Genomic DNA, 25,936 nt, shown 5'->3' with positions numbered 1-25,936 from the left:
GTGGGTGTAAGGGATTTGTTACCTGGTAGCTCCATCTCCCATTCTCTTATCTGGGCACTGCTCTTGCTCTGACTCAGATAAAGACATTATAGCATACGCCTTTCTCACACTGAAAGTAAATAGTTTTCACTCTCTGATGTTAGTTTTAACTGTATTCCAGAAATAATGGTCATTATTGCACACAGTTTGTGTTGCAATAGCCCACAGAGACCTTTGTCCTGGCAAAGCTTTGTGCACTGTGTACCCAGTGACCACCAGCTCCTTCTTGAGAAAGGAACCAGCCAGGAGGAGAGAAACCTGGAGAACTGTGTCACTGTGTCCTTGTGTCACTGGCCAGTCATGCTGGCCAGTGACATTTTCTGAGGCTCTGGCTGGTGTGTCACTATCACAGTTTTTTGGATTTGAAAAATACCCTCCTTTCCCTCCTCCTGGTGAGGTTCTGCATCTGACTTCTGTTGGTTTTTTGTGTTTCTTGTCACAGATTGGCCACTGTCCCATGTTGCAAATTCCTTTCACATCACCTATCTCATGCTATTTTATAACCCATTCCCTGATCTCTCTTGCGGTTATTCCTTAAGTCACAAAGGGACATTGCTGCAGAAGTGCATGACTTGCAGGGGCCACGTCACATGTGGCCTCCCAGGGTCAGTGAACATTGTTCCAGACTCCTGCCAGGGTTTTCATACCTTTGCTTAAAGCCCAGGGTCAGTGAACATTGTTCCAGACTCCTGCCAGGGTTTTGATATCTTTGCTTAAAGCCTTATTTCAAACCCTGCTTTGAAGATGCTTTTAAGGCGCACGAATTATTGAATAAAATTTTAAGTAAGGAAAACCTGATTATGTTCTATAAATATTAATCTCAGATTGTAATTGCTTTACTACTGTATTACATTGCAATAAGCTTGCTGGTGTTGCAGCATTTTAAATATGTGTTAGATGATTTAGTTTGTTCTTATGCTCTTCATGGCAACAATCTTCAGTCTGAAACAAGATTGCAATTTGCTGATTAAAGTTGTATCTCCTCATCAACTGATAGTGAGGAGTCCTTTTTTTTTACATTTTTTTCTTTTTATTTACTCTTACTAAATATTTCATTTTTCAACATCTTATGCCTTTTCTACTCTTGCTGTTTCATTGGCATTAATAAAATGTAGATGTTCCTAATCCCATTCACCTGCAAGCTATCACATATCCAAGGTGCATGATAAAGGTTTGGTTTGGAAGTGGTAGCTCTAAGAAACTGTCTAAGGTGGCAGCAGACCCTCAGGATGTAATCTCAGTACAAGTTTGGATGTGGTAATGTTTCATATTTGTTTTACTGACTGCTTATGGGACTAGTGGGGAGACTTTGGAAAGGGGAGCTGAGAGAAGTGGATTATATTTAGAAGTATTTCTGCATCAGAATTGTCTGGAAGAGCATATTGGAACTTCTATTTGGTAAAAGTATTGTGGTATCATTCAAGTGACAGAGGGCATCTGGCTCTTCTCTCCATTCATGGAGGAGGAGCTGTCTGTGAGGTGTGAAGAGAAGGACAATTGAACATAATTAATAAGGCCACAGCAATTTTTGCTGGACTAAAACAATTGATTTTAAGCTGGTGTTTTCTTCAGCCCAAATGGAGCAGTGGTGGAATCCATGCCCAGAGATGCGTTCCCCATCACATCTCATTCAGTTTAACATCTTATTAGTTGCAGTCAAATATTTTCATCTCTCATGCCTGTGCTCTTAATGATCTCTTCTTCACACATAGCTGGAGTGAGAAATGAACCTACAATAAAATGAAAGTGAGTTTTTACTTTTAAGTAGGCATGCTTATAAACATTCATGCACCATTCTTTGCCCTGTGGCCCATGCTATTTTTCAGTCTCCACAGCCAAGCCCTTCTTGAAAGCTGAAGACATATGATTCGGAAAAGATAAGTGGAACTGGCCCTGTGGAAGTGACTTAGAATGAGTTGACTTCTGGCATGGTGAAATACCTGAGGCTTTTACCCTGTCTTTTTGGTGGGGCTTCTCTTATTTTTCCTTTCCCATTTCTCTTCATGTTCACCATGCTTTTTTTATCATCAAACTGAAATTGCTTCCAGTACTGTAGAGCACCTTCCTCAAACTGTCATGTAACTTTTACACATCTTTAACAAGTGACGACTGCATGTCCACTTCCATGTGGACAACCTCACTAGTGGAACTTCCCTTCAAGGTGGAGTTTGACCCAGATGTGAGGGCAAGCACAATCTAAACCAGTGGCAGGTAAATACCATAAAGTCATGTGAATGAGACTAAAAGTTGTTACCACAGTGATCACTTTTCAAATTTCTTAGTTTCAAATTTCTTGGGATAAAGTGTCTTTACAGGCCTTTGCAGAACAAACAGCTGGCCTTGCTTAGCCTGGAGCCTTGTTGATGAGAGTGGCTTAGTATGTGGCACACACTGATGTAGAGGGATCAGCACAAACATTTGTGCAAAGAATTGTAGAACCAGAGAATCATTAAGGTTGGAAAAAACCTCCAAGGCCATCAAGTCCAACCACTAACCTGTCAGGTTCACCACTAAATTGTCTCCAAGCACCCCACATACGTGTCTTTTTGAACACTTCCAGGGACAGATTCCACCGCTTCCCTGGGCAGCCTGTTCCAGTGCTTGACCACCCTTTCAGTGAAGAAGCTTTTTCCAATATCCAATCTAAACCTCCCCTGGCACAGCTTGAGGCCACTTCCTCTCCTCCTGTCACTTGTTACTTGGGAGACAACTCTAACCCCCACCTGGCTACTCAGGGAGTTGTGGAGAGCTGTAAGGTCACCCCTGAGCCTCATTTTCTCCAGGCTAAACATCCCCAGCTCCCTCAGCTGCTCCTCATGAGATTTGTGCTCCAGACCCTTCCCCAGGACATCAATGTCCTTCCTGAACTGAGGGCCCAAAACTGGCCACAGAACCCAAGGTGTGGCCTCACCAGTGCCCCGTACAGAGGGACAGTCACTGCCCTGGTCCTGCTGGCCACACTACTGCTGATACAAAGATGATAATAAATGTATTTACTTTCCTTCATTAAGGGCTTGCTAATATCCCTGTACAAAAATATCTTACCTTTTTCTTATGGACTAGTTTCAGTATTCCCTTATTAATCTTGAAAACACTGGATTCTGATTTGGGGTATAGTCTGCATTGCAAACATGGGTGTGGATGGAGAGCAGAACAGCAATCCACAGCCTAATTGTAAATTAACAAGATGTGGTGGTCTGGCTGTAGCAGTGCCAAACCCAGTGTAATTGTTTCTGATGATACTGGGCTTTTAATTTTAATGGACAGTGTTTAATCAGGCAAATTATTTCAACAGTGGAAACATTAAAGAAAGAGAACTGAAAGTATCATAGCTGTTACTTTCCAGTGGCTTTCCAGCACATGCTGTTAGAAGGTAACTTCAGCTCTGTGGTGGCAATCTGATAGGGACACAAGAAGACAGATTACTTCATCAGGGTCAGTTATGCTTTGAAAAAATCTTTAGAGTCATTGTAACAATTGGGTGCAACTGTGGTAACACACATGTTTATATTACAAAACATAGAATAAATGAATATGTTTGAAAGCAGTTCTTTTGCTCAGGTACATCCAATTGTCAACTAGTGGAGGAATATCCATTTTCTCTTAAGAGCAGGTTGTCATTTTCTCTTGGAGTGAAAGATATTCCCAAATTCAAGCATGTTTCCTTCCTGCAGTTAAAAGCTGACTGAACAGAACTGTATTTTTCAACCCATAAATCCTCTAAAAAGGAAATCTCATTAGTGTAATAAATACATTGAATGGTTGTTTGTTATAGACAATTAACCTCCATTAATTGGAGTGGTGTGCTCACAGAAGAGGGATTGTTTATTCGGCAGAATGATTTTATTTTGTGGGGAGAAGAAGACATTTCAGATAACTTGCCAAAATAACTTCATCTCTGGCTGATGGCACCAAGTTACTGAGGGCAGTGCAAACGAAAGCTGTCTGCAGAGCTGGCACTGCATGACCACGTAGTGGAACAGCAGGTGAAATTCAGTGCTGATGGGTGGAAAGCAGGGCAAAAGGAGAATTTTTTCCAAGCTTTACACGCAAAACAACAGGGTCTGACCTAACTCCTCCTGCTTGGGAAGAGTCCAGTTCACCCACTGGGGAGGTATTTTGGAAGGTTTGGGGGTATTAACGTGCAGAGAACAGGGAAGCAGGGTGTTACAATTCCAGTGAGGGGAGTGCCAGGGAGACGTCTAATCCTGCCATCCACTAATGTCCTTGGGAAAAAAGTGTTACTGTTCTGTCTCCCTGTTTAATTTAGTGGCCTTCAGGGACAATTGCTCAGCCACAGAAAGATGAGCTTTAGAGTCTGGAGTCCTGGTACCACAATCTTTCCTGCTTCTGCAAGCAGCAGAGTAGGACATATATGCAGTGGAATGGAAAAGGCACTAATTAGTGTATTTTATATTGATCTTGCATTTTCTCCTGCTGCTGGATCATTTTATTTTCAGCTTTATGATTTTATTAGTAGGTCTAAATAGTTTCTTTTTCTGCTGTTAGTTTTTCCTTGTATGTGAGATGGAATTGATGCTGCTATTAGAGATCTCTGTCATCATCACAAATGTAAGGGGGCATTATTATCTTTATAAAACTTGCATTAGCATTTACTGTTGTGGTTAATTCTTAGGCATTCTGTATCACTGTTGCTGCCTATCGTGAAGCTGAGAAAATTTTAATGGAAAATGGTCCAATTCTAAAGTGCTGCAATCAATATGCAATCCTTCTTACATGTTAACTGTTACCATATGGATTTAATATCACATCTGATTTACACCTAATAAAACAAGAGCCTGCCTCTAGAGTTATTCCCCTCCCCCCTCCTTTGTATTCTTTTTAGGATGGAGCATTTTCTGCTTCAGACATTACTGTGTGCTACACTTTGCTTGAGGAGCAATCCTATGGCCTTTCCCAGCTCCCCTTACCCAACTTCAGCAAAAAAACTTCCTGACCTCATTTATCTGCCAGCCTTTGACAAAGCTGGATCTGCCAGCTCTGTTTGCAGTCCCGATTCCTTAAACCTGGTGAAGAACCATGTAAGGAGCATATCCCATGGCAGCTTCCTTGGTGCAGCTAAATAATGGAATATGTTAGCAACCAGTACATCCTATTTCAGACCCTGGGTATTTTTTAGTGTATATTTTTGTGGTTTTTCTCTTCACTGCTTTGATTTGTCTCTTTAAGTTAGAATCAAGTTCAAATCTTGACTGCATAAAAAAATATATGTATTGACTTTCTTCTATTTTATTAATAAACATTTAACCCCAAGTCATTCATTCACCTTCTTCACTTGCTTTCAGAATGGTACTTTTTTATGATTTTCTCCTCAGCAGGCCTTACACCCCTCTACAGAGGCAAGCAACAAGAACTAGCTTAATCCCTCACATACTCATCTATTCTCTTTTCTCACAGCTTCCTCTGAGCTCTGTATCACACCTGACCACTCACATTGTTAGGAGTCAAAAAACACAGCAAAGGCTTGGAAAGTACCAATTATTTTAGTTGTGCTACTGAATAATAGACTGGAAAGAAGATGTCTGGAGTGCATCAAAGGCCCAGTGGAGGTCTGCAGAGACGCCTGTGTTATTTTAGGGATAAATATGTGCAGCCTAAGTAATGTATAACTGCTGCATTTAAAGATCTGTGGCATGAAGAGAACACATGGTGCTTACAGTGACAGGAGCTTCAGAGCACCCTTGGCAGAGGAATAAAGTGACTAACTACAAAGGACATGGATATTTTCATGATGGAAGTTGATAATCAGTTGGAGAAGCACTAGAAGATGGATAAGAGACAGGATAAATGTAGATGGAGAGAAGCTGTAGGATTGGGGTGCTTGGCAGTGAGGTACCTTTGCTGTGCAGTGCAGGATCCCACACTCCATGGGCTCTGCCCTCAGTAGGGAGACCTGGGGAAAGGTCTTGTGCTGAGCTGGGCAGCAGGACAAGGAGAAGGGTGCATTGTCCCTACATGAGAGGGGTTAGAAACAAGCTTGGGGCTTCCCACCAGGCTGAGCTGCTGCCCCAGGGGTGCCAGCAATCCCAGTAGTGCCCTGGAGAGAGGGGACTGTGGGGCAGGAATCTTTGGGAAGATGGATGTGGCTCTGCTGGGGGGGCCCAGGATGCACAGAACCAGCACCTCCTGAACTTGCAGCTGCCTTCTGGTGGTGTGTTTAAGGAGTTTTTAATTCCTCACTGAAAAAGCAGTATCTGGAGGGGCTGCAGGTTTAGATGAGTCTCTACTTCACAACCAGGAGTGGCTCATCCAAGATCAGTGATTCATCCAAGACAAGTGGTTCTTCAAGACCAATAAATCCTCTCACAGACTTGTCTCAAGTGTGTGTAATGTTGCTCTGACCTTGGCGTGTCTGATGACAAGAGTGGGCTCAGCATGAGAGCAGAAATAGGTTTGAGGAGGTCCCTTGTGTCTCTTGTTCCCCCAAAACTTCTCAGACAGGCAGTGAGGACCAAGCTGCACTCTGAGACCAGGGGGGTTGGTGTTACATGAGGCATAGTCATATTATTTGAGGCATAGTCATACTATTTAAGCGGGTGTTAGTGGAGCCTGAGATCCTGATTATACCATTTCAGTGATTAATTAATTCTTTATGGCTAGAGGTGAACTTGAAAGGAGCCTCCAGGAGGCCGGACAAGCCCCGTGCAGCCTTTGTGGCGAGAGGCAGGAGCTGTTTGGGAGAGATAAACAGCTGCACACTGTGCTGGCGTTAATGCAGCTGCCAAGAGAGTCTCTCCTATGTTAATCTATGAATTTCATAGCCCAACACTCCATTACTTATTTATAGATTTTTAGCTCTCCCCCTCCCTCCCCCCCAAGCATCTGGCTGCTGTGTATGAAACTCACGGTGGCAATTACAAAATGTCTTCTGGGAAACCTTTGCCATCCCCGCGGCTGCTGTGGCACTGCAGGACCTGGCAGGGTGTGTGTTGGACGGGCACCTGCTGGCTCAGGAGCACCTGCTGAGCACCCAGTGTCACCCAGGGCCCACCCCACTCTCTGGTTCAAGTTGTACCAGAGCTGGGACCAGTTGCTGTGCCAGGGCGCACGATGGGACCCATGGGCAGGGACCATTTCCTCTGGCAGCAGTAACAGAGGTCTCTGTTACACCACATAGGTGGCTTTGGTCCTCCCTAGTGCTCAGGTCAGAAATAGAAACAAATCAGATAATCTATTTTGTGTCTGATGCACCATTTTCTCCCACGTGCAGATTTTTTGTTCCTCACTGGGGCAATGATCCCACACGTGGCAATTTGCTCCTCTCAAGACCTGTCCTCGGGGCTGCCTCTGGGCTGCGGTGGGATCACAGCGTGTGCTGTGCAGGGGTGTCTCTGAAATGATTCTGTGCATGTATTCCAAGCTTTTGATTCTTGCTGTGAGGTACATCTGAGCTGGCTGTTTCACTGACCACAAGAACTGCGATCCTCTTTGGAGCCCTGAGAGAGAAAAGGCAGCTCTGGGACTGTGACCCATGCTGGAGTCTCTCTGGCTACTGGCATTTCCAGATGTGTCGCAGGACTCCAGAGGAAAAGGGAGCCAAAGCACTGCTGCTGCTGCGAGAGATTCAATGAGGGAAGCAATCTTTTGAAGATAAATGTGTTCCATATGCAGTAGAGGGTTTGGAGGGTAACTGGCACCTCTAATAACAGCCAGAAGCAAGCAGACAGTGAGGAGAGAGCCCAGCCATGCTCGTGTGCCCACAGGAGGTCACGCACATTATGCTTTCTGCCAGGCAAGATTTCTCTGTATGTTTCAAAGGTAGCCTCAAGAAAACATGTTTTTCAGCAGGCAAGATGTGAAGCTAAAAATGCAAAGAATAAAAACTGCACAGTCACTGGCAGAGGTCAGCATTCACTACCTGTTATCACGTTGTGCTTTCTAATGTGTCTCTGTTATTTCCACGGCGTGTGCCGTGCTGGAGTGCAGAGATCTTGGTTGTGGCAGTTCCTTTCCTTGCAGTGTTGATGGAGGGTTCAAGGGCCTGACATCCAGCTGATACCTGGGCCCTCAGTGTGAGTGCAGAGGCTTTAAGAGCAGCTGCCTCACAGTATTTTATTTTACCTTGCAAGTGCTTCAGCTAGGACATGTTATCCTGCAAAGCTCTTTGTCATTTTAGCACTTCTGCTTTATCTGCACTTGTGTTCTCGTTGAATATATTTGTGGTGTCTAGGTGTTACTGCTGGCACCTTTGTGTTTTCCTGAAGCTGAAGGGTACCACTTTAGACCTGTAGATATATCCGTTTTTCTCCAATGTATTTTTAATGATTTGTTTTAAAAGCTATGACTGTTGTCTCAAAGATGATTGCAGAACTGTTCTGATGCTGTGTACAAAATTGGTATGGAATATTCTTCTATGGCTTTGTGAGTACTTCATAAGTGAATTTGATTTTTTGTTGCCCAGTAATTTTACAAGTATTTTTATATAATTGTTTTACTTACAGAATAATTGAAAGAATATTAAAAAACCTCCTTTCTTCTAGTCCAAGCACATTTGCAAGTCTTAATAGGAAGTTCAGTGGCATGAGCTGAGTAAAATCTAAAATCCTTGTTTAGCAGCTTTAATGCTACTCTGAAAAGATCTGCACAGTTAAAGAGCTCTCTGGACCTGTCAAAACCTCTGTCGTAGTCATAATTTTATTTATTTTACTGCATTATTCAAGTTCTTTGAATTCAAGTCTTCTGCACAGGAGAGCTGTATCTCATCATGCCATGAGCTGAGTAGGTGAGATACACTCATTTTCCTCTAAGGAGGTGTTTCAGAAGGAGAAATAATCAGTGGAGGAAGAGAATAATTTCCTAAGTTTTGATGCTTTTGTTACACCACTGTCATCTTTCAAATTCAAGAGTTCCATCTAGAGGAATCCTATTTCAGGAGCTTGGTTTTGCTGGCCTCTTAAAGTGTGTCATGTTCTGTGGCTGAAAATAGATTAATTTAGTCTCCTTTCTCAGTTTTCTGTGTTGAATACCTGTGAATTTCATTGTTTCTGCCTGGAAGTTTTTGAAACAACACTTCAATGTCAGTATTCTCTGCTTACATTTAAAATGTCGTTTCCATGTTTCTGTTTATTGAGTGTGCAGAAGAGAGAGAGAAATTTTATTCATGTCTGACTGTCTCTTATGAATTTGTAGCCCAGGAAGTTACAAGCCTCAGATTTTCCAATCAACAGAAATAAAATATATACTTGAGCAAAAAAATTTAGAGTAACCGAGCAGACTCTGGCAACACTGAAACTATGTAATAATATAGAAACTGCTGAATGCAGACAGACCCACTGAGAACTAATATTTCTGCAAATAGATATAAATCTTTGTTCAGTTTGTTTTAGGAGTCACTGTTTCCAAGTCTTTTTTCTTAATGTGTAGAGAAATCTGGAAAAAAAATCCAGCTGAAATGCCAACAGAAGCAATTTGCTGTGATCCTTTCAGGGTTAGGAGTTAAATTCCTGTTGTTTTTTTATCCAATGAACCCTTTGAGACCCTCTTGTGGCTCGGATACTCCAGTTTATCTTTTTAAATATTCTTTGTCAAACAGAGATTAAATACCTTGGTAATGTTTAATAATGAAGACTGATATCTGAAACTATACTGGCATGATCTTTGTATTCAGATGTGTGGAATTTGTCTAAGAAGCCAGTCAGAGAGAAAAGTTTTGGCTTTTAAAATCACATTAGCAAAAGCATTGCACAGTGCAATGGATGGCAATGAGCTGAAGAAATCCCACTGTTTATGCTGCGAAACTTGAACTTTGCTGTTGTAGCTTAACTTGATTAAAACAAAGCAAAACAAACCAAAACAAAACCGCTGGGAAGTGTGTTGTGGCTCTACTTTCCCGAGCAAAAGGAGCCATACCCTCCAGATCCATACCTGTGCTGAGAGTGTAGCAGCACCCCTGTGCTGTAGGATCCCTGCCAGTGTGGCTGTCTTAGCCAAGCCTTGCTCTGATCACCTTTGAAGAAAACCCTTTGAAGAAAACTGCTTGAAAAGCAGCGGTACAGAGGTGAAATGCATGAGGGGGCTATGCTGGAAAACCAAGGGCAGGGCAGCGAGGCTGAGGCTGTAAAAGCAGCTTACCCAGGTGATGCCTGGATGGCTCAGGGAAAGGAAACCAAGAGGACTCTGCAGCTGAGTTCTGTGGAAGGGCCTGAAGTATGAAATGCTAAGAACGAGTCCCTCAACAGCAATCCTGTGTTGGAAATGCCTGACTGGGACAGCCCAAAACGGAGCTTGCAAGGCAATGCCCTGGGAGTTAACTGGGATGAATGATCAGGAGTGATCGGTGACTGCACTGGGTCCTTGGGTGTCTTTTATTAGAAGTAGAGATTTCCCTTTACTGACATGGTTCATGTAAAAAACATAAATACCTTTGAACAGATAAGCAACATGAACTCAGCGGAGCACAGCAGGTAAAATGCATTTCTTCCCTCAGTTATGTTTTTTTTTCTTTCAAGCTCAAAGTAGCATGAATGAATTTTTACCTAATTACTTGAATTTACCCAATTAATTAGAAACCAGATCTTATTTCTGATTTTCAGCCTAAGGCTGATTTAAATTTTGATTATGTATTTACAAAAAGCAGAGCTTCTTTACAGTTTTCTTTAGTTTCTTTTTCTGCCAGCATTTTCTGAAAGTTTTAGATGTCATTATGAAGACAAATTAAAGTACCTCAGGCTTAAATTTGTTTGTGCCTTTAATGAAGTCACATTGTGGTATGCAATCACAAGTTATTTTATCTAATCTGACACCTGCCACCTTGTTTCTGCCAGTGTTGACTTTAGAGTTTATTGTAGTTTTCCTTAACTTTGTCCTCTTCATTTTGTAACTAGCTTTGCATTTGGGTAATTTTAGGAATTCAGCAGATGCAAAAATGTAAGTTTTCATGGTTTTTATTACCTGTTACACTGTGCTTATGAGATGATAACCACATGGATGTTTCTGAGCAATTGCACGCCATTGACTGTGGTGAGAGGTTTGCTTAGAAGGTATTTCATGTTCTGCTTAAAAATGTGGATGGTTTTAAAAAGATGCCTAAGGACTACTGAAGCCTTCTGCTCCTCAGTGTCCAGAATTGGGATGGTGAAATTATTGTTCAGTGTCTGCAGAAGGCCAAATTAATGGACTTGTCCAAAAGTATTCAGAAATAATTTGCCCAGTGAAGAACTTTTTGTTTGTTTTATTTATCTGTGCATCTATTTGGTTTACTCACTAAGCTTAATTTCATCAATTTTCACTGACGGTTCTTGTCGCATTGTAGGGATGAAACAAAAGAAATGTCTTGGGGATACTGAACATTCTCAAAAGATAACCTATCAAATTTAAAGGGAAGGGAAACCCCGTCTCCTCCTCTGTAAAATTTATGTATCAGGGACAAGATTGGAGCAAGTTGTGGATAGGCAAACAACCCTAGGGACCAAAAAAGCACTAGTACCTCAATGAAGCCTAAGGACCAGAAAGACGTGAGTACATCAAGCCAGAGAGACATTATGAACTCAACCAACATGGTGACTACTTTACCCCAACACAGAATAAGTAAATTCAAACCAAAATGTAATTACTACAGGTTTTTTTCACTTTCCTTTGAGCCCCACATTGGGCACCACTAAATTTGTTCCAGTTTGGCCAAATTTAGAAATATATCCTCTGAGAGAAGGCACAATCACCCCTTCCCCCACAAGGTTCGGGGAAAAAAAATTTTCCTCAAAGGAAAGTGAAAGAGATAAAAACTATTTGTTTAACAAACACACAGGAAAAGAATAATAATGCTAAATAACAAAATCTTTCGCTGTGGAGGAAAAACCTGTGAAAGGGTTCAAGTCCTCCCTTTGGTCTCCTCGGAGCTGGGGCTTGGCCCAGGGCCAGGCCCTCTGTGGTCGGTGGAAAGTCCTCCCAATGTGTTCTGATGTTGAAGCAATCCATGGAAAAAGGGAAAAGTCTGAAATTCCAGGGAAGGGAAAAAAAGTTCAACTCTCAGTCTCTCTCCGGAGAATAAGAAGAAGAAACTGAAAAAGAAAAAAACTGGCTGAAAGCTGGCTGGGAAAACGAAGTTGCTATCTCTGTGTGACCTTGAACAAGCTGCAAACTGCTTTGAAAAAGTTTTGCTCGGGTTTTTTCCTTCCCCCTCTCAGGCTCAGTTTAAAGGCATAGAAAGGCACAAGAATTAATTTCTGGGCATAGGGCAGCGATATGGGATACACATCATAAAGTCACCCCAAGACAACAAGTAATACTATTTGCTCAGTATAATTTCAGGAAGGACTGTGATCCATAAAGAAGCTCCCAAACAAGGTAACGGTAAAGAAGATTTAATTGTAACAATTTATTGTTCTTCAAAATAATGAGGCTGTTTAATAAAGATGAAACTAGGACTAAAAATCCCAGAAGCAGGCAGTGCAAAGTCTGCATTGTCCTTAGTTTTAGCCCACGTCCATCATCCATCAGCTGAAGTTCCTAATTAGCTGTCATGTGAAATGTCACTCCTGAGTGCGCATTTGCTTTTTGTACAATGGGATTTTCACTGAAACCTGCTGCCCATTGAATGTTAAGTTGTGGTCTAAACTCAGAAGTCCAACCCAGAGAAGCATTTAAATGTACTTTTAAATTAAATTAGGCACAGTTTAAGTGTTCCTTAGTTGGGACCCAGGAATTGATCTTCGAATCTCCCATGCCTGGTGACTCATCCTACAGAAGCCCAGTTTTTTGAGGCAGTAAACAGCTGATTGGTACAAAGTGCAAACTGCCCTCGTCTGAACTGCAGAGAAACCTCAGGAAGGTGGACTGATGCTTCCATAAATATAAAGTGGAAAATGAATTTTTTTTCCAGTGGGAAGTGTGTAATTTAATCAAGGTGGAAACATCACATAGGAATGTGCTGTTTTCAGGATAATTTTTGTTTTTAGAAAACAAAATCAGCAATTCAAGTATTTTCACTGCTGAGTCTTAGAGTCTCAATGTTTAAAGGGGAAGTTTTTTACACGAACATTCATGCAGGATCAGGCTATAGCTGGCATTTGAAAGAGAATGAATGAATTAGTAGATGCTACCAAATATAATTTGTAAAGAATTCCCTTCCTGAGAAAGCAGCAGAATTTAAATGACTGCTTGAGTACATTCATTGGCAGCATCTGCTAAGAATATTCATAAAAGGAGATAGGCTAGAAGTGAATTTCAGGATGATCTTTGGAGGCTGAGGCCTTCGCTTTCCATTAGATGGCAACAAGGGCAGACCTAGGGGACTTTTATGTAAGTTTGATTAATATAATCCCCCAGATATACATATAATATATAATGTATCTCCAACCATCAAAGTAGGATAGAATTAGAAACAGGACAGGTGATGTACTTTACCCTTTTACTAAACTTCTCATGGGGTTATACTGGGTGAGGAGATCACTTTTAAACCAATTTCTCCCCCAGGTTCTTGGGAAAAAATATTCTATGTCTTCATTGTCAGCATGACCAGTGAGAAACTTCTGTTCAATTTTGCCTATTTTGAGTTATGAATGCACAAAACTTTTAGTATGGAAAGTCACAAATTTCTTATTCTGTGGTCTGAAAGAGCAGCTCCTCCTAAAACCTGCAACTTTCAAATATTTTCCTCTGATTGGGATCTAACCATGGGGCTATGCAGAGAGGAATGTGCTGAAGCATTCTAATGACATGAACTTTAAAGCGAAAATTTTTCTGAAACCTTAAATAATAGATAGCTCCTGTGACTGTATTATTATTTACTTACAAGTCAGATGACTGTTTTTGCCTTAGCATCGTGTGGCTGAACTTAACTGCCAAAGCAAAATGATGGAACAAGATGGAACATGCAGGATGCTTCAAATATTGCCAAACATTTTCTGTAAGATCTATCTAGTTAGAAGTTAGTTCTCTATGTAGTAGCAGACAACAGATGTCTCCAGAAGTAAAGTAGCTTTTCTTTCACCGTTTTTATCTGCATAGGCTGGATCTGGATTCTGACCATGTAAATGTATTTTCTGTAGCATTAGTATAGTTACACAAATATATATCATATATACTTGGGCAAGTTTCCCTTCTTTTAATCAAAGAAATTACAAACTCCTAATTATTTTCTTACTGTCACTTCAAAATGAAAAATGTAATAACAATAGTAATATCAGTAAGAATAAAGGGCTTCATGCTAATGGTCCATAGGGACTTTATAACGTGGAGAAAAACCCAACCATTTTAATTTTTTCTGCATTTGGCTTTGTTTCAGCTTCAGAAATTAGCTGTAGGGTTGCAGATGAACATACACCATCCAGAAAGTTGCATTCCACCAAGTGAACCTCACCTCAAATGACCCTGATGTTGTACAGCAGCATCTTTCAGACAGAAACACTTCCAGAGCAGGAGGATGATGTAGACCACCTTAGAACTCTGTGAAACTCTCAAGGGAAGGCCTCCATCTCCAGATCTGAAGCCAGTGAGTGGTGCTTGCCTATTGTTAGTGGAGGGAGTGAGGATCCTGTGATTACTCTGACATGTTCAATAATGTAGCCTGCTGCAATGGTCTTTGGTTTGACATCTTTGGTTACTCATTACCAATTTTCAAAGGTGGGCTTTTCAATGTAGAACAGTCCTCAAAAAATTAACCATTCCAGAGGATCTCAGGACACGTTGATGCAGATCTTTAGCTTCTTTCCCTTGTGTTTGGACAAATATCTCATCGTAGGTCACTCACAGCAACTGAAATAATAGAAGGTGATCCTTCTCCTGTTCTCAATGCAAGTATTTAAAGGGTAACATGCAGCTTTATTTCTCTCCCAAAACATGTGGGAGATTTTTTTCCCCCTCTGGTGGTAATTTCTACTTTTCTTGCCATCTTCTCTGAAGTATTTAAAAAATTAATCCCAAGGATATTCAAAGCTAACAACAGTGAGAGGGTGCAGAATGCTGCTAAAGCTTTAAATTCTCCACACCAGGTCCTTGTAGCTTTAACTAATGAATGCCCACAGCACCTCCAGAGCTGCAGCTTGCACTGCAGTTGTTGCAGTGCATTTTGTTGTCTGGACCCCATCATAATTCATAAAAATCAACACACAGATATTCAAAGTAACTGAACCTGTGTCATGTACAGGAGCAGCCAGCTGGTGACTGGGCACTAGGATGAAAGCTTAGGAACCAGGGATCTGATTTCAGATCTGTGTTATGGGAATTGTTATGGCTTTTCTGTTTCCTAACGCCTGAAGTACTTTCTGATTATGCATGTATATGTCAGGGCAGAACGTGGACATGCACCAGCCCCTCTAGCATTTCTGTTCTTTGTAAAAACCCCAGGCCTGGCAGGCTGAGCAGAGTGGTGGTGGGCTGTGGATCAGCAGAGAATGAGGATTACAGGGCTCATATCCTGGCTGTTAAATCAGTAGCACCTGTCTAGTAAGCCTAGACACAGCTAATTACTGTAGGGCAAGTCCTTTTTCCTCTGTTTTGCTTCCCCTTTTTAATCACCTCATATTTTTTTATTGTATGTGCTAGAGGACAGGGAGAACAAATGTTGCTTAACAGTGTGGACAGGAGTTTAGCATGACTTTAGTTGTTGTAAAGCCTGGAGTGACTTGGTAGAACTTCCCAAGAGACAACCACTACAACTTGAGGCAAGGCAGCACTGTTCTGTATCCTCTATAAATCCTACTCTGCCACACTTTTTAGATATTTTAAATATACCTTAGAGATGCTCAAACAGTGTATTAACACTGTGCTTTCCTTGTATACATCAATATGTAAGCAACTAAGGAAGTTCCTGAGTTACCATGGAGCTGAACTGCACAGATCTTGGGAAAACCAATAAAGCAGAATGAGAGAATAACTCCCTGGGACCTGGATTTCCAAAGAGCAAATAACCGAACGCTGCATCAAATATACTTTTACCCCTTTCTTAAAAGACAGCAGATGTGGATGAACTTTGCTAGTCAGATTCCTTTGCCAGACACATCCGTGATGTAGAGCTTAGGTGTTTTTTTCAGAGAAAATACAGCCTAGGATTTCCCCTGAGGTGAATTTCTGATGCCTTTTTGTCTCTGTTGGACTCTGATAGAAACTCTTTACTTGAACACATGCAATTTCTTCCTTCTTTAATCCTGGCAAGAACTTCCCCCAGTGCTCCTCATCAGGGGCACTGCTCTTTCAAAACAAACTTTGAGCACACACACTCCTCTTGGGCAGCTGCAAGTGCAGGAGAAAGGGAAGAGTGTTCCCTCCTGAGCAGTTCAGGGAATGCAAGCATCCTTAGGAGAGGGTGGGATTTGTTTTGCTACGTGTGGATGCTTTCATGTGAGCAAGAGGTCCAAGTCACTGGAGAGAAACACCTGCATTTAAGCTTCTATGTTTGGCTGAGATGAACAGCAGCAGAGACCCTCCATCACTGTATTGATCACCTTGCATCGATTATCAGACCTTCAGATCCCAGTTCTGCTTGCCCACAGCAGCGCCTGGACCCCCTGTCTGGTTGCACTGAGCATTTTATCCTGGATGTTCACATGGCCATGGACTTGTTCCTTGATTGACAGGATCCCCTCTTGCCACAATCACCTCTTCTAAAACCATTTAATTCTGCTTCTTAAATTCTGAATCTGGGGAGGGAAGATAAAACTTGAAGGATGGGAGTGGGGGCTCGAAGATCCCTGGAGACAAGAATGTTTCATTCTGTCTTGACAGAAGTAAAATGTAGAAAAAGCTGTTATTGTTCTGTTTCTTCTGGGCATTTTATATATGACTGGGTGGATTAATTTGTTTTCCAACCCAAGCAGCTTTGTTATCCAATTTAGCATAAATTCCTATGTGTATTGGGAGCAAACAGCCATACTCCAATGGATTTTCTCAAAATGCCTCAGAAAACCTACAAGCAAATTCCATAGAAATGTCAAAAATTTTTAACAAGGCTAGAAATGACTTAATAATCAGAAGTAAATATTATGAATGCTTGTCAGTCATGTATTTCAGGAGAATTAACTGGCTAATCAGATTTTAACTACTTTTTTTCTTATGTACAACAGAACAATCTGAAATATTGAAATATTCCTCCCCCAGAAGAGCTGAAACCAAGCTTCTGGTTAAATTACTGTCTGCGTTGGACTTCTTGATCATATAGAAAGAACAACTAAAAGTCTACAAGAAAGCTGTATGAAAACCCTGCAAATCAATAGATCCTACTTTTGTATGTTTTGTTGTCCTAGAAATCATGGGGAATGTTTGAAAATGGAACAAATATAATTTAATATTTTTTTTACAGGAACAGGACAAGAAGGAAACGATTTGGAAGAAAACAAAGACAAACATCTGTACCTCAAAGAAGTTTTTTTCAGGGGTCTGCATGAGAAGCCTGCTCCCAGGAAGTTGGATGTCTGAGACCACTTGGCCTTTTCGCAAGAAAAGGGAAAAACACCCAGGTAAAGGCTACAGGCACTTTGTAACTTCTACTGCACTGGCTCATCATAAAAACCCATGGAGGCTGTCTAGCTATCTTGGGAAGCATCTAACCCTCATTACTCTGAAAACTGGTCCTTCTAGGTTCCCTTAAACCAGTGGACTGGAGGATTATGTTCAGTGCAGTGGGGAAGTTCTGCTCGCTGCTGATCGACCGTGGCAGCCGGCAGGACCCTGCCCTGAGGAGGAGGAGGGAGGAACACAATGCTATTTCTGAACTTCATAAAGCTTCCCCGTAATCCATCATGAAAATTAGTGGATCATGAGGGATATCAGTTAATTTAGCTAGAGTTCAGCTGAGTTTGTCTTTCCTAGAGAAGAATTTTTACAGCATCCATTAGGGATTTTTTAATTATTTTCAGTGAAGGAGATCATGGAGGTTCCTGTTCCCTTCTTAAGAGCCAGTAAAACAAACAAACAGCAAAATTCACTTTGCCTTGAACAATTTGCTAACTATGAACAAGTGCAGAAATCAGCAAATGGATTCAGCAGGCAGGCTGGGGAAGCATAAAGTAACAGCCAGACAGTTATGACCAGCATGAGATTATTATGATCAACAATCTAAATTATTATTGTACATCCCTAAGTAGCCTATTCTGGCAGCCCCATAATGTATGTAACACACTGCACCTTCTGCTGCTCCATATCTTTATAATTGGTTGCCAGTAATTTCTGTTTTCATCACAGTATTTGGTGCATTTTTGATTGTTTCTTCTGCTGAATGCAGGCAACAGATAAAATTTGCATTCACAGCACTTGCAGTTGCCTGGCTTCTGCAGAATTTTTAAATTCCAGCAGTTGAAAAATAATCTTGATTTAAGTTTAAAATAAGTAAGATACAATTAATATAATTTAATTGACCATCAAAAAGCTTGACTTCAAAGGAATTAAAATCCTCTCTAACTTATATTGTCACCTCACAGTCCATTTGCTATAATTTGAGCACTTTTATCAACGGATAATCTTACCAAAGGCTTCATGGACATGAGAGATGATTAAAAATAGAAGATCAAAGCACATAAACAAATCCTGTTAACAAACTCTAGCAAACGGGGATTGTTTTATAACTAAACATGAAGCCAACTCAAACAAATATTTGGAAACACTGAAGAGGGATCCCACTGTAGCTTTTGGCAGGGTGTGCTTTATATATTATGAAGATGTTTTTGTGCTGTTGCCACTGCTCTGACCAGAAGCCACATGTGAGGACCATCATTGCACCTCCCTTCTCTCCCACCAACATTTTCCTTTCTCAGTGCTCTTCCTCAAGACAGCCTCACAAATCAGGAGCTACATTCAATAAAGAAGCAGCAAGATTCTTTAAAAATATTGCATTAAGCTCCTCAGTGCAACATCAATACATGGAGTTCCTGCTGGGAAGAGGGACAATGAGTTGATCAAGTTGATCAAGTTGATCAAAACATCAATACATGGAGTTCCTGCTGGGAAGAGGGGCAACTTGATCAACTTCATTTCCCACAGTGGAGTACCAGTTATCTGTGGGGTTTAACAAAGTTTCTCATGCCTTCCAGAAAAGGTTCAAGAAGCAGAATTTGCACTATGGGGTTTTGTAAATCCTTTTGCCACTAATGTTACTGCTGTGAAACAAACCTCTTGAGGTAGCATGTGAAGGCTGTGACTAATTTGCCTTTGCCCATGGTTAAGTGATACAAACTGCTTCCCTGGACTCAAAATAATAGACTGAAATATTCCCATTTCCTGCAGATGAGTGAAAATAAACAGATCCAATCTGAGCTGAAAGAACATAAGTAGAACAGGCCTTCATTTGTAGGGGAAAATAAACTTTGCTGATCCCGTAGGCCTGGAACTATAAACAGCATCCTTCTTCTCCCAGGGCAGTGTATAATGTGAATGCATGGTTTGAACATCCTCAAAATAAACAGCTAATCACCCTTTCTGGCCTAATTAGGTTATACTCTGGCCGCTGGCTCTAGGTCTCATGAGAAGTGGCACTGAGGGAAACCCTGCTCCTCTCTCCCAAGAAAGAGAGCCTGTCCAACTCTCTCTTTGTTAGTTAACATTTGCTCCTTGAGGATATCCACCTCGGGGATCTTCCTTGAAAGCTTGGCAGATCCAAGGGCAAGAATATTCTCATTGCTTTCCGCCGAGAACAGGGCTAACCTTTTCCTTTTCTTCCTCTCTCTGCTCATTGCACAGCTGCAAAGGGAGGATGAGCAAATAATATTTTTTATTCTTTTTTTAAAATTTTTTTTCTGGATTTGGACTGTCTGCCTGTTCGGTGTGTATCAGCAAGTTGTAACTGGTTAGATTTTTTGCACGGACACTTAATTCACTCTTTGCAGAAAGGGGATTTATCCTCAGTACAGCTGTGAGTGTCCACTGCAAATGGTTACTAAACAATCTGTAAAGATTGCATGGGGCCCCTGTTGTTATTACTACAGTATTGCAGACAAGGGACTGGAGCACAGATGTGTTGTGAGGCCTGCCCAAGGTGACATGTTGCAAGGAAAGACCCAAGAGGTCAGAAGTTGCAGACTGAAGCTCACAGGCTGGATCCTGCACTGCTGAGTCCTTTATGGGGCTGCTGTGAGTGCTGGTGCACTTCAGGTGCTGCCTGTGATTAATAGCAAACAGAATTAGTGCTGGGAGAAATCAGTAGCAAAGACCAAATAGACCTTTAGGCTCTAGTTTATCAAGGCTTTCTGGGCTGCAGCCTAGGGCCTGTAAGAGGAGAAAGATCTGACCAGATTCAGAGCATTTCCATATTTGCACTTTTCTAGATTTCTCTGAAAGTATGCTCAGATCTTGAAATATGTTCCCATTTTTCATGGCTCTTTTAACACAGTTGTTCTTCTGTATCAAAACCAGACCATCCTACCTTTAATCCCCCTTTCAAAGTTTCTTTTCATCTTTAGAATAGCTAAAGGTGCTCTGAGGACTGTTTAAACTGTAATTCTCGAGGTGCTAATTTCCTCTCTTCTCCTTTCTGATGACGCTTGCAGTGGGGCAGAGCTGCTGAGGATGCCAGCAGAGCCCATCTTTCCCAAGCTGTCCATAGATGGGTACCAGCCTGGCTGTGGCCAGTTTCCTTTCTTCTTGGCCCCAATTCAACCTCCAGTGAGTGCAGGAAGCAGTTACTGCATCCAGCACTGGTTCTATAGGCACAGACCCTTTTTTAATGCCCTTTCCCCAAACTGAGAAGTGATTAGCACAAACCCTAGAACTGAACTTCTGCTCCTTTGAGCCTCTCAGATCTATACCCTCTCACAGTTTTTCTTGCCAGTGACTTTAGGAAGTGCAAACCAAGGAAGATAAAAACAGCTGAGCAAAGACATTTCTGAGCCACAGGCATTGAATTCCCTAGGATGGCCAGGTGAGACACTGCTGCTGTCCTGGCTGCTGCCCCCAAAGCAGCCAAACCATCCCTTCCCCCCTCCCCAAATGCATTTCCCCACCTTCACCAAAGAGCTGTGTCTCCACCTGCAGCTGGGACCTGCTGCAGGACACGGTCTGTGTCTGAGGCAGTGGTGGAAAGGGAGATGAGGCCATGACAAGCCCATGGTGAGGGATCTGGTGGGAGGGGACACTTGTGCTTGGCGCAGGAGAGACAAGGATGCAGCAGCGCCAAGAGTGTTCACAGTTTAATAGACATATTTCACACTGCCACAGCATCTTTGCAGGAGCTCAGCTCACAGTTTAGGTATCTGAGCAAGTGACAGACTGCATGGAGGGGCTGTGACAGGGAGGCCTCTCCCCTCGAGCCACGCTCTCAAAAATCTTGATGACGGATGCAAATCACTTAGAGCCAAATTAAGAAAAGTATATTTAGGCACCTAGAGCAGTAAAGAGGCACTTAATAGGATTTTCAGAAGTGTATAAGCAGATTAAGCATCCAGCTCCTATTGAAATCAATGTGAATGGAGAGTTTAAAGGAAAAAAACCATCTTGAGGTATCTCAGCCCTGTTACAGCCTGGGTGCATTGCAGGGGGTGGTGAGTGGGCTCAGAGATAAGCCTTACAAATTACAGGGCTCTCTGGTTGTACCAAGTCTCCAAAACCATGGGAGCAAGTTCTTAAACTCCCACAAAGGCTGAATTACACAGGCCCGTGGGAATAAAAGAGCAAGGCCTGGAGGGAGAGGTAGTGATCTTTGTGTGCTTGCCAGAGAAGGAGCAGGACTTCTGCAGAGACAGAGGCAGAAAGTAACACAAAACCGAGGAGACAGAGCAATCAGTGGATCTTCGATCAAAAAAAGGCCTTGCAACAGCTTTTTTCTGGTTACAGAGTTGGCCAAGAGGGGATAGGTGAAGAACATGCTGGTTGTTGGATTTTGACAGGGAAGCAGCACTTTTGCAGTCCTCGTAAATAAATGTATTTGACCCAAAGAAACATCTTCTGTAGCCAGTTTCTCCCTTGGGTAGAAAATACTTGTCAGGACCTGGATTTTGCCTCGGTCTGTGATTTATACATGGAGTATAATACTGTAAAGTCAGTTCCCTGCTTTCTCTGAAATGCAGCTCCAAGTCTGTCGAGCTGAAATCAGTCCTTTTTTGCTTTACTGAGCAGGAGTGATGATACATACATTAAGGACTGTGAGGCACTGTGGTAACTGGGGCCAATTAGCTGCTACCCGAGGGCAGTAGCTCCCAGATGTGGGATATCAGACAACTGCAAACCTACAGAACTGCTAGCATATCACTCATTATTCTCCTCCAGAGACTTTTAATTGGGGGATTAACACACGGTATTTTTAGTGAGTGTCCTCAGAACATTTATCTTCTTCTATGGCATGTCAGTCCCTCAGGGAGCACTATTTGGGAAGCAACCACTGCTAGAGGTGACAGGGAGGAGTTATCGCCTCTGAAATCCCTGTTGACATGAGTGGCTGATGCAGACAGTAGGCAAAAGGTAGGCTTGCCATAGCTGCATTCCCAGACATATGAATAACACTGAATAAATGCAGCAATCTCAGGCACCCTATGGGCTGTTGACTCCAGCCTCGTGCTGGTGCTTTCTAAACTGAACTTGGCTACAAACCTCTGCTACAAAGAAGACTAAAGGAAATGACATGCTGGAGAATTCAGAATGGTCATTAATGTGAAACGTGCTAGAAGAGACAGGCAAGAGAAAGAGATGATATATGGGTCAGCAGAGAAGATTCAGCTGGGAAAGTCCAGGTAGTGGCCAAGAAACCTGAAGGTAGGGAAGAAGATTTCTCTGTTACATCTTACCTGATCAACACCATTTAAAATCAGTAGAGACAAATTTCCAGATGCCGCAGGGAAAAGGAATTTTCTCAGGGCTGCTCTCCTTTTGGCTTCCTAACCCCTTTCCTGTAAAAGTTACACTCTTCTGACCTGACTGTAGTGGCGAAATATCTGATACACTGGAGTTCTTTGCTCACCTGGAAAGAAAGCAGGAAGGAACCTTAGTAGGCACTACATGCCTATATTTACTTAAAATATTTTCACTGGGTTTTAAGTGCTGAATTATTAGTGTTATGCTAATAAAATCCATTTAAGCTCATGGAACAGTCTTTCATTTAAGGAGAAGTAATTCTGGCAAATTGCCAGCAGGCTAGCAGGATATTAATCAGACAATACCTAGGGACCAACACAACTATATTGCTTTTAATCTTTTGACCAGCAAGCAAAACAGGAAGAAATCCATTTCCCTCCTTTCTTTGCTCAATGGGATAACCAGCTGGTACAGATGAGCTGCAGCTCAGCTCAATTTGCAAGTAAATATTTGGGTTTTAGCTGGGTAAATGGGAGAGCAGTGCTACTTTCGTGCAGTCAGGTGCCACTCATGTCCATGGTGGGGCCCTGCAGGGCTTTGGCTCCTGGGGTCACATACTAATAGCAGAATGTCATCTTGCATTGGAAAAGTCCAGAGCTTAGCTTGGAGGTGCCTGGAAAGGAAAAGTTTATTTGTGCCAGACAGTCATTTAAGGTGATCGTGGTGTTCAGGGCTGGATTTTCAGCCTCTACACTGACTGTGACAGTGCAGCCCCAGGGAGGAGACAAGGAGGCTTCCAAAGCAGGGGCTCCACTGGACTCCAAGCAGAGACCCACACCATGGCAGGGGAGTTTTCCTGTCCCCAGATATGAACACATGGAGTAGAGCAAGGAATGTGTTATATTTCCACGTCCTTGCAGATGGTGGAGATGTCCTCCCTGAGCCTGCAGCCAGCCCTGCTCTGTGTGTGCGTCCTGTAGAAACCTCTGGGGACTCTTTGGTGGGGTTTAGACCTCAGCTTGTCTTGCTTTGTTTCTGTGTTCTCAGATGAAGAACAAAAATTAATCACCCAGATCTTTAAGGCAGATTCTGTATTTTTAACACAGACCCTTCTGACCAGCAGCAGAAGACTGAAGAGTGAAAGCATTTTAACATCCTGGGACACTTACATGGACACAAGTGGATTAGTTCTCCTGCCTGGGAGCCCTCCTCTGAGACTCCTGGTGGGGAGAATCCATCCCAGGGATGCTCCTTTGTTTCCCACAGAGACGTGTAGCCCATCAAATTAACACTGCCAACCTGCTGCAGAAAATGGGGCCAGGGGTTCAGAGCAAACTACTCCTCCTGAAGCCCTGAAAAAAAGAGCAAACCATCTAAAAAGCAAAAGCATCATTAAATTTCCTTTCCATGCGGTGAATGAAGAAGCTTCTACCTGGGGAAGAAAGGGAAAGTATTCTTTTTGTTAGCTTCATCCAGAGAGGAAAAAAGTCTTTGAGGAATTTTCTGGCACGTGGCTCCTGTTAGGTTTCAGCCAGCTGCGCTGTTTTCAGAAGCACTGGAATGTAATTTCAGCAATAGTCAATCAACAGAGGCAGTGAGGATGTTCTGTTACACAGAAGTCCTGGGTGAAAATCCATGCATTGTGTCTAAGAACACAAATTTAACAAAAGTGAATCTAGAGAGCTGAATTCTGGCAACCTGGCTCTGCCCTGAACAATGGAAAATTGGAGACATCCCCATTGCTGGGTGGGGAACGGCACTTTTCAACTCAAATTTCAGTCAATTGACTCAAGCTCATCTGTAAACCTCTGGCACTGGTGATTAAAAAATTTAATTTTCCACCATTTTTTGATTTTATTGCTCGGAATGCCTAAGTCCTAAATTAGACATAGAGCTTTTGGTGTAAGCCAGCATAATCCTTTTACCATGGAATCATTCTGTTATATAGCATTTTGACCGCTCTGTGAGTGTGTGAAATTGTTGTCTAAAATGCATTGCTTAACACTGGTGTTTGCCTGTTTTGGACAAATCTGTTAAAATTTTTGAAAGAAAATTATGCAAAATAAAGCAACTTACTCTTTAGTCTCTTGGGTGGGAAATGCTTGAGTTCTGCTTAGTTTCAAAGTGCTTTTGAATGTTCAGTGTCATGATACAATGGTGTAAGGTTTTTAAGGGCTAGTTAAATTATTTTCATGGGACAAAGAAATCCCTTACACAGTGCTATAGCTGCAAAAGAACACAAAAAAGTGCTCAGTTGTACTGGGATGATGGAATCATGCTGCTCTCAATGAGCTGAGCTCTCAAGTCTGCTGAGGAGATTCCCACTGCCTTTCAGTCTTTGGATCAGACCATATATGAAAAAATTACTTTATTCCCACCTCTGGTAGGAAATGCATTGGGAAGTCTGTGTGAAGGAACTTGGAGCCATTCTGCTGGTACTCATGGCTTTGCAGTTCTGAGAGGAGAAGTTCCTGTTCTGCGTTGTCTCCTAAGAGCAAAAATCCTTAAAAGATCTCACCCTCCGTGTGATTTGCTTATACAGTAATTTTCTTCTCCTGAATGAAGCCAGGAAAGAGTTTCCCATTACATTTCAGGGAAGTAAAGTGATGTGCAGAGCAGATATGTCAAATAATGGAGTTCTAGTGTGTAGAAACCAAGTCAACATTAATAAAATTTGCTGTCTTTCTAAAATGATCTTATACATTAGAGTGTCAAATGCTCTAGGACTTATAATGCAAGAAGACAGGATGAATCCAAGGCAATGAAATGAAACTAATTAAAATGTCAGATAACACAAGTTTGGGTTGTTTGGAGCAGACCTTTATGTGAGATAGTGAGATCTTCATTAGAGGGCCACAAACTTAACTTTTTAATAAGAAATAATAATTTTTTACATCAAGTCTGGCCTCTGCTGCCTACAAATTTGGATTGATATATCAAAGTACATATTGCCTTTAATATTCCTGTCAAACCTGAGCTGTGATGCATTCCCTACTTGGAGGGATGATTCTGTAAAACTTAGCTAATAAAAATGTGACACAGCCAGTGACTGATGTCTGTTCTCCCAGAGTGTGTTGGCGTGGGACAAACACTGCATATGCATTCTCTTCTTGACACTGAAAAATGAGACACATAGAGTAAAAAACATAATTTATGCTCTAATGGTCTTGCAGTGACCTTCTTCTTGTCTTTCTGCCTCCTCACACACCTTTCTCACCTCTCGACTCTT

At 42.0% G+C, this 25,936-nt stretch overlaps 1 long non-coding RNA gene across 2 annotated transcripts in view; it reads left to right on the top strand.

The window, feature by feature from the left end:
- Positions 1-25,753, top strand: part of LOC108446545 — a 54,901-nt gene extending 29,148 nt beyond the window's left edge. The window contains exons 1-3 of one of the 2 annotated variants that reach the window (XR_001861753.1): positions 12,221-17,218; positions 17,294-17,450; positions 23,814-25,753. This is a non-coding gene — a long non-coding RNA (uncharacterized LOC108446545). Of the gene's footprint in view, positions 1-12,220; positions 17,219-17,293; positions 17,451-23,813 lie in introns of those variants that run through there. The other variant, XR_001861752.1, reaches the window with a different exon arrangement.
- Positions 25,754-25,936: the final 183 nt, after the last annotated feature.

Source organism: Corvus brachyrhynchos, unplaced genomic scaffold, assembly GCF_000691975.1.
Source record: "Corvus brachyrhynchos isolate BGI_N302 unplaced genomic scaffold, ASM69197v1 scaffold34, whole genome shotgun sequence".
Classification (NCBI taxonomy): Eukaryota; Metazoa; Chordata; class Aves; order Passeriformes; family Corvidae; genus Corvus; species Corvus brachyrhynchos.
This window is presented reverse-complemented; position numbering and strand designations above follow the sequence as displayed.